Source organism: Canis lupus, chromosome 1, assembly GCF_003254725.2.
Source record: "Canis lupus dingo isolate Sandy chromosome 1, ASM325472v2, whole genome shotgun sequence".
Classification (NCBI taxonomy): Eukaryota; Metazoa; Chordata; class Mammalia; order Carnivora; family Canidae; genus Canis; species Canis lupus.
The window spans coordinates 13,342,004-13,350,738 of record NC_064243.1 but is presented as its reverse complement, the minus strand read 5'-3'; the positions used below and the strand labels follow the sequence as shown (position 1 = coordinate 13,350,738).

The 8,735-nt window shown below is 48.1% G+C and overlaps 1 protein-coding gene across 12 annotated transcripts in view; it reads left to right on the top strand.

Annotated features, from left to right (window-relative positions):
* The first annotated feature begins 5,318 nt into the window (after positions 1-5,318).
* The window catches only part of SERPINB11 (serpin family B member 11), a 92,235-nt gene continuing 88,818 nt past the window's right edge, over positions 5,319-8,735 (top strand). For all 12 annotated transcript variants that reach the window (XR_007411870.1, XR_007411871.1, XR_007411866.1 and 9 more), the window contains exon 1: positions 5,319-5,464. The gene's annotated coding sequence lies outside the window, so the exon portion shown is untranslated. The remainder of the gene's footprint in view (positions 5,465-8,735) is intronic.

Below are 8,735 nucleotides of genomic sequence, written 5' to 3'. Positions count from 1 at the left end.
GATTGCTAGGTCTTATGATGTCTTTTTGTTTGTCATTTTGAGGAACAGTCAAATTGTTTTCCAGAGTAGCTGCAATCATTTTAACAATCCCATAGCAAAGTATGAGGGTACCAATTTCTACTTATCCTTGCCAATAACTTGGTATATTAAAATTTTTAGCTGTCCAAATGATTGTAAAGTAGTATCTCATAGCTTAGTGGTGTCTTTTGAAGTGCAAGTAGTCTAATGTAGCAATATTATCTTTGAAAGATAATGCTCTTTCCCTAACTCAAGTTTACAAAGACTTCCACCTGTTTTCTTCTAGAAGTTTCATAGTTTTAACTCTTCCATTTAAATCCTCAGCTCATTTGTGTGTGTGTGTGTGTGTGTGTGTGTGTGTGTGGTGAGGTAAGGGTCTAAGTTGTGATTTTTTTTTACTATGGATATACAATTAACACAGCATCATTTATTAAAAAGACAATCCTTTCTGCACTGAATTGTCTTGGTGTCTTTATCAAAAACAATTAACCATAAATATAAGGTTTTATTTCTGGGGTCTCAATTTTGTTCTATTGAACTATATGCCTACTGATATGACAATACCACATTGTCTTGATTACTGCAACTTTGTAACAATTTTTGAGCCAAGTAGTGTAATTACTTTGTTCTTTTCAAGATTGTTTTGGTTATACTAGGCCTTGTGCATTTTTGTATAAAATTTCGAATCAGCTTGTCAATTTGTTTAGAAAGCCTGTTGGGATTTTGGTAGGAATGGCATTAAATTTATAGGCCAATTTGCTCAATATTGAGTTTTCCAATTCATGAACATGAACTGTCTCTCCATTTCTTTAGTAATTTATTTCTTTTAGCTATATTTTATAGATTTAAGTGTACACAGCTTTTTTTCATGGAATTTATCTAGACAATTTTTGATGCGATTGTGAATGGAATTATTTTCTTAATTTGTATATCAAATTATGTTGTATACCTTAAATATATACAATTTTTATTAAAAATAAAATAAAGAATAAAAAGAAGCATGAATATAAGATGTTTAAAGGACTTTAAAAGGAGGGGGGAGTGTTAATGGGCATTTTGTTGAGTAGCACTTTTTCTAATGCAGAAGAATTATATCAGCTGAAGAACTGAGAAATTTATATTTACAAAATCTGAGCATTTGGGGCCAGATACCTTCCTTCCTAAGGTTTAAGATGGAAGGCTAAACTAGCTCTGCTCCTTCTAATCACCACCGGACGGCCACTAAATAAACTGAAGTGTACTTAAAAAGGCAAGGGAGAATGAGAGGAGGTAATCTGTCCAAGTTATGAATAATATACCTTTAGGAAGTACAGTGGCTCAAAATGAAAGTAGGGGTGCACTGATAAGGAAAGAGATGTGACAGAGGTATCACTAACCATAGTTGTGGTTCAGGGGCTTGATTGGTGTTTGCCCACCAGCTGCAGTTATGAGGCCTTTTCACTAAGTGTTCAGAATCTCTCTCTCTCTTTTTTGTTTTTTTTGGATTTACAAGTGTGCTCAATGGAGCTGGGCATGTCTACAAGTAGACGACCTTGGGGGAAAAAGAGCCAAGTGTCACACTGGAGCAACATCCTATTTGGCAAACAGCAGAGGAGCTGCTGGTTAAGCCCCCTCTGGTGCCAAACTGGGTAAGGTTGCTAACCTTTAGCACCAAGTAACCACAGTACTAAAGGCCCTTGAAATGTTAACGTGATCCAGGGTTAGCCAACCATTATAGCTGATCTTTTAGCCACAGTAACTGTGTAAGGGGTGGGAAGGTGGCCTGGGACTTCATATAAAGATGGAGGGAAAAAAGCTGTCTTTGGGGTGACTAGCTGGAATAGGATAATCTGGGTATTAGCCTAAGTCAAATGCTAGTCTTCTGATGTGGGAACCTTTCCTTTAGTAGGAGAGGATGAGATCAATACTGAAAACAAGTGTTCTGAAAAATAGGGATACCTATCATGTATTTACCTACTTTCCTATCATGTTATCTATGGAGAGATAACTTGATCCACTCTGTTTTTTCACATTTCCACTCCACCCCCTAAAAAAAGCTGAGTTTTGTTACTGGGTACCTGAAGAATCCTGAGAAATATATGACCTCCTTACATGAAAAATAGAAAAATAGCAGGCAAATTGGGACCAATGTTTTGGGGGATGCCTGATGTCCTGGTTGTTTTGTAGAATTGATTAAAAATATTTTCATCTGCTACAGATTTTGGGAGTGCCAATGGCATAACTGACATACTGTAAAAGAATAGAAATCTTGGCTGATATTCTTGCTTAGATAGAAAACTATCTATTATAAGGAAAATGAGAAGAGAAAAATCTCAGTTAAGTCTTTTTTTAAAAATCCACGTAAGAATTATTTTTCAAGTGAAGCCTTTGCTTCTTGTTCTCAGAATGAATTGCATAATTCACATCAGCTCTAAAATAGGCAAGTTGGTATGGTTTTATCGGAAATATCATTGCAATCGATCAAGTTCTGGGTATAAGAATGTATTTACAGATAAACACAAACTCATCAAAATGAACTCTGAGCTCTATGCAAGGGAAAAAGACACCTAAGATGACTGGAGTTTCAAATATATTCTTATGCAAAGGCAATTCAGGACAACATCATTTTGGTTTCCATGCTGATGGGTCACATTTGCAGAAGTATTGGGGTCAAATGTAAACTAATGTCTGTTATCTTCTTTGGAAGCTATCTGTTTCTGACAAAGGGCCGAACAGATGAAGGAGTGGGTTGATGTTGTGGATGCATGCACTATGGGAGAGCAAATAGGAAGATGCTTTTTTTTTTCTAAAAGGTTTATCTATGGGCAGCCCAGGTGGCTCAGCGGTTTAGCGCCGCCTTCAGCCCAGGGCCTGATCCTGGAGAGCCGGGATCGAGTCCCACGTCAGGGACTGCATGGAGCCTGTTTCTCCCTCTGCCTGTGTCTCTACTTTTCTTTCTCTGTGTGTCTTTCATGAATAAATAAATAAAATCTTTAAAAAAAAAGATTTATTTATTTTAGAGAGAGAATGCACGGCAGGGAGGGGCAGAGGGAGAGGGTGAGAGAAACTTTAGCAGACTCCATGCTCTGGGTGGAGCCCAATGGGGGGCTCGATCTCAGGACCCGAGATCATGACCCAACCCAAGCCCAAACCAAGAGTCGAAAGCTTAACCGGCTGTGCCATCCAGGCGCCTCAGGAAGACGCTTCTGAATAAGGGCTCAAGAGTCGGGTTACCTGAATTTGATGCCTAGCTCCACCACTTACTAATTGTGTGACTTTAAGCAAGTCATGTAAGCTTCTCTACTGCAACTTCCCCATCTGTAAAATGGGGAGATTACTCAATAAAATAATGCCTTATCTGGTTGTTTCAGAAATTAAATGAGACTATTTATACAAAGTACTTAAGAAAATGCTTGGCACTTGAATGCTCAATAAATGTAAGCTGCTGCTGCTTCTCCTTCCCATTTCTCCTCCTTTTCCTCTTTCTCTTCCTCTCTCTCCTTCTCTTGCTTCCTTGATTGTTATTGTTCCTCACAGCTCCTCAACTCTATACATTGTTATTGTTTATAGTAACTGAATATACAAATTCTATCAGTTTTTTGTCCCAGCGGGCAAGAAACGACACCATTTAACTAGGATTTTTGAAGATTCTAGTTTTTACTAGCTTTTTATTGCATAGATCATACAGTGAGTTTCCATATACCCCTCATCCAGTCTCCTCTAATGTTATCGTCTCACATTACTATGGTACGTATGTCAAATCTAAGAAATCAGTGTTGGTCATCACTACAGCAGCCAGCATTCTAAGATTCTACCCCATATACACATAATTTCTCCTAGTTACTCAATAAAATACTAACCAGGTGTTAATGTGAAGGGATTTTGCAGAAGTAATTAAGAATCCAAATAACAGTAATAAGGATAAAAAGGTAATAAAAAGAATCCATAGCAGTTGACTTCAGGAAAGGAAAATTATCAGGGTGGGCTTGGTCTAATCACATGAACCCTCAAAATCTTGGTCTAGAGCCCAGAGACAGAGAAGTCAGAGGCAATGCCTGAGGGATCTGACAGGGGCAAAATTCCCTTGCTAACTTTGACCATGGAGAGTTGCTCTGCTTCCTCACCGGTGGTTGGTATGGCCAGGCTTCTTCATTACAGACGTTCTAGTGGGCGTGTGGGTATTAGCTCATTGTGGTGACAATTTATGCATTTCCTTTATGGCTAATGTCAGGCATGTTTTCATATGCATATTGGCCATGTGGGTATCTTCTTTTGCAAAGCGTCTGTCCAAATCTTTTGCTTGTTTTTATTATATTGTCTTACAATTACGGAATTCCAATTGCTTTTAATATTTTCTGAATAAAAGTTCCATGTCAGATACATGGATTGCTTTTCTTTCTTCTCCCCTGCCCCCCTGCCCCATCCAGTTGATTCTGTCTTGGGGAGATGGTCCTGAGAGTGGTGGGTGCTACCCTGGGCTAGAGGAGGTAGGGCCTGAGGGTCAGTTAAAGCCCGTGGCGGGTTAAGGGGGCTAGGGTGCGAAGCCCCTGAAATGCGGTGAGGCCAGGCTAAGGCCCCGAGACAGCTGTGGTAGGCTGGGCTAGGTGCCTCGGCTGCCCAGAGTGGAAGGCATGGAGCTGGGACTGGGCCATGGCTCCAGGGCTATGGACCCGAACCACGGGGCACCCCAGGGCACCCCAGGAAGCAGGGCACAGAGTCATGTGACACAGAGCATGACACAGAGGCAGGCTCACGGCTCATGAGTAAGCACACGGCCGAGTGCGCACAGACCACAGGCCCACAGGCCCGAGGGACCACAGGCCGGGCCGCGCACATGGATACAGTGGTAACAAGGTCAGGGCCTGGGGACGCGTGGTGCAACAGGACACGCGGGCTCAGTGGCCACAGGAGGCTGATCCAGGCACGCAGTGCAAGGCATAGGGGAAGAGGGGCTCTTGGCACCACTGCTCTGTAGTCGTGACACGAGGGCAGCGGGGGCTGGTGAAGCCGCCTGGGGCAGCCCTCCCGCCGCCCCCCATCCACCCCTGCCCCCCGCACACCCTCTGGGCTCAGTCTTCCACATTTAATTGCGCTCCCGCCTTATCACAGATGACCAACGGGATGCCCGCGTGCAGGCGCGCCCCGCCCCGGCCCGGCCCCAGCGGACGTCGGAGCTCCTGCAGAAGGCCCGCAGCCGCCTCACTCCCAGTGCGCAGGCGCGGTTCCAGGCCACGTGGCCCTGAGTCCGGAGCCTGACTCCCCAGGGCGTGTTCGCGCGAGAGCTGGGAATGCCGCGAGAGGCGTGGCCCCGCCTGGTGGGGTTGACCTCGGGACCCGCCGTGCCGGGGCGCCCGGCCGGGAGGCTCTGGAGGGGTCCGGGCGCGTCCCCCTCAGGCCGTGCTCCCGCGCGGTCTCCGCGGCCCCCGGGAGAATCCTCTGGGTCTGGAGTCGGGCAGCTGTGGTCCTGGTGAGCTCACGGCGGTCTCCCGAGGCGCGGGACGGCCCGGGCCGGGGCCACCGTGGGCCTGCTGAGGGCGAGCAGCCCGGCCGCGGCCGCCTGCGGAGGGAGCCCTGGAGGACCCCGCGCCCCCGCAGTGCCCCGCAGTCCCCCCGCCGCCCTCCCCCCTCAATCCTCCCCCACAGTCCTCCCTACAGTCCTCCCCCCGCAATCCTCCCCCTGCAGTCCTCCCCCCGCAGTCCTCCCCTGCAGTCCTCCCTAGAGTCCTCCCCCACAGTCCTCCCCCTTCAATCCTCCCTACAGTCCTCCCCTGCAGTCCTCCCCCGCAGTCCTCCCCTGCAGTCCTCCCCCGCAGTCCTCCCCCGCAGTCCTCCCCCCGCAGTTCCCCCTGCAGTCCTCCCTGCTGTCCTCCCCCACAGTCCTCCCCCGCAGCACCGCACAGACCTCCCCCCACATCCTCCCCCCACAGTCCTTCCCCCGCATTCCTCCCCCCACAGTTCCCCCACTAGTCCTCCCCCGCGCAGTCCCGCCCCGGCAGTCTCTCCCGTAGTACTCTCCTGCAGTCCTCTGCGTAGTCCCATCCCCCACAGTCTCCCCCCCCCCCCCGCAGTACCCCCTCCCCCGCAGTCACTCTTCCCGCAAGTCCTCCTCCCCACTGTACCCCCCCCATCGCCCCCGCAGTCCCTCCCCCTGCATTCCTCCCCCCACAGTCCCCCCCGCAGTACTCCCCTCCCCCGCAGTCCTCCCCCCTCAATCCTCCCCAGTCCTCCCCCGCAGTCCTCCCTACAGTCCTCCCCTGCAGTCCTCCCCCTCAATCCTCCCCCTCAGTCCTCCCCCCGCAGTCCTCCCCCGCAGTCCTCCCCCCGCAGTCCTCACCCCACAGTCCTCCCCCTGCAGTTCCCCCTGCAGTCCTCCCCCACAATCCTCCCCCGCAGTCCTCCCCGCTGTCCTCCCCCGCAGTCACCGCACAGACCTCCCCCCGCAGTCCCCCCACAATCCTCCCCCCACATCCTCCCCCCACAGTCCTTCCCCCACATTCCCCCCCCCCCAGTCCTCCCCCCACAGTCCCCCCACTAGTCCTCCCCCGCGCAGTCCCGCCCCGGCAGTCTCTCCCGTAGTACTCTCCTGCAGTCCTCCGCGTAGTCCCATCCCCCACAGTCTCCCCCCCCCCCCGCAGTACCCCCTCCCCCGCAGTCACTCTTCCCGCAAGTCCTCCTCCCCACTGTACCCCCCCAATCGCCCCCGCAGTCCCCCCCGCAGTACTCCCCTCCCCCGCAGTCTCCCCCCGCAGTCTCCCCCCCCTGCAGCGCCGGCGGCCCAGGTTCACGTGTGCGGGCGCTCAGCGGCTTCTGCAAGGGCTCCGGGTGGGGAAGGTGTTGCAGGATGTCAGGCCGCCCCGTCCCCCGGGACTCGGCCGGGTCCCCGCGCCCCATCCCCGCTGTCCTGGTGCTCAGGGGGCCCGGGGTGGCGCGCTGAGAGACGGGGGCCCCAGAGTGGGATGGGTTACATTCACTACTTTTTTCTTTTATGGTTTCTGTTTGCCCCCACCCCCCCCACTTTTTGGTTGTAGTTAAGAAACCTTTGCCTACTTCAAATTTGCCAAGACTTTTTTTTCTAGAACTTTTATGGTATTAGCTTTTACATTTAGACACTTGATTTATTTTGAATTAGTCTTTATTAAGTAGAGGTTAGGGCACATTTTTTTTTTCCTGTGGATATTCAGTTGTTCCAGCATCATTTCTTGAAAAGACTATTCTTACCCCAATAATATATATGTGTGTGTGTGTGTGTCTAGGTTCTCTGTTCTTCCACTGATCTATATATTCATCGTATGCCATGAGAGAGAGCACAAGCTGTAGGGAGAGAGAGAAGCAGGTCCCCCTCAGAGCAGGGAGCCTGACATGGGGCTCGATTCTAGGACCCCAGAATCATGACCTGAGCTAAAGGCAGATACTCAACTGACTGAGCCACCCATGGTCGTTTTATTTTTTAAAATAGGTATCATATAGTGGGGTATTATGATGATTGGAGAATGGGCCCTTCTTCAAAAAAAGTGGTTGGACGTTGGGACTGATGATGCCGGGCACATACCAAGAAGGAATGAAGGGATTTCTGGGGAGAGCATGGCATGGTCCCAGGCTTCAGTGCTGGGAGGGCTTTTATTGTGCTTAGGAATTGGCCCTGGGCAAGAGTTCTTGAGCGGTCATGGCCTGCTTCCTCTGCACTTCCTGCAGGTGCCAAGGGAGGGAGTTCAAGGGCTTTCTTACCAGCTAACCCAGAGGAGGGCCATGGGCCTCGAATGCTGTCAGCAGTCAAATACCAAAAGTGGAGTTGGGCTCTATTACGCTGGGTCTTGCTTTTTTCATACAGTCTCACAATTTCTGTCCTTTAAATAGAGTGTTTAGATCATTAGTGTTTGCTGTAACTATCCTCGCCTTTGGGTTTAAATCTACCATGTTGCCACTTAATTTCTACTTGTGTCATTTGTTTGTTGTTCCCTTTTTCTTCTTTTCCTGACTTCTTTCTGATTTGGAATATTTAGTATTATGCTTTATTGCCAATATTGACTTACTAGTGGTTGCTTTAGAGTCTAAACTGCATATTTAATGCTACACTATCTTTAGAAAATACCATTCCTTTTGAAATTGTTAATGTGACAATTTTAAGAGAGTGTACTTCCATTTTATCATCTCATCTTTTTTCTTATTGTAGTGACAGATTTTATATCGGTTTCTTATAATTTAAGTTCTTTTATTTTTTTAAAGATTTTCATTTATTTCAGAGAGAGCATGAGCAGGAGGGGCAGAGGGAGAGGGAGAGAATCTCAAGTAGATTCCATGCTGAGGGCGGAGCTCTGTGGGGGCTCCATCCCATGGGCCTGAGATCATGACCTGCACCAAAAGCCAAGTGTCAGATGCTCAACAGACTGAGGCACCCAGGCATCCCTGTTTCTCTGTTTCTTATAAAACTTGCAGTAGATTACTGTTGTTTTTGCTTTAAGCAGTCAATTATCTTTTAAAAATGAGCAAAAATATCTTTTATATTTATCCACAGTTTACCATTTTGTCACTCTCTAGTACTTGTGTTGATCTAAGTTTCTGTTGGTATCATTTTCTTTACTGCTTGATGAAGTTCTCTGGGTGAATTAGAGCAACTCTTTGGTGAGAAGTACGGAGGTGATCTGACCTTTAAGGGGATATATGATGAACCCGTGGGGACATAATATTGGACTTTTCTTGCCTTGCTTGAAATTCCAAATTCCCGGATAGAAAGATGAAAT